This window comes from Myotis davidii, unplaced genomic scaffold, assembly GCF_000327345.1.
Source record: "Myotis davidii unplaced genomic scaffold, ASM32734v1 scaffold6534, whole genome shotgun sequence".
Taxonomy (NCBI): domain Eukaryota; kingdom Metazoa; phylum Chordata; class Mammalia; order Chiroptera; family Vespertilionidae; genus Myotis; species Myotis davidii.
This window is the reverse complement of record NW_006285631.1, coordinates 11,674-12,002: the sequence shown is the minus strand read 5'-3', so window position 1 is coordinate 12,002 and position 329 is coordinate 11,674.

Genomic DNA, 329 nt, shown 5'->3' with positions numbered 1-329 from the left:
TGGGCAGGGTGGGGAAGAAGCCGGGTGGAGGGAGCCGGGTTGACCATCAGAAATCCCTGGGGAGGGACCAGAGGACAGGCCTTACCCCAAAGCTGTGGCCCCTGACATTCTGCACAGTGGCCGTGGGCTCCTCCTGCCCCGTGCCCAGCCCCATGTCCTGCCCCGTTCCCTGTCCTGTGTGAGGCAGGGTCACTCTCTTCCCAGGAACCCAGAGCCCACAGGCTGCCTAACCACTCTGCGGGGAGGGCCGCAGAAGGACCACCCCCAGACCGTGAGGGCAGGACCTCCGCAGACATGGCCCTAGCACCGTGCAGCAGAGCCACGGGGAG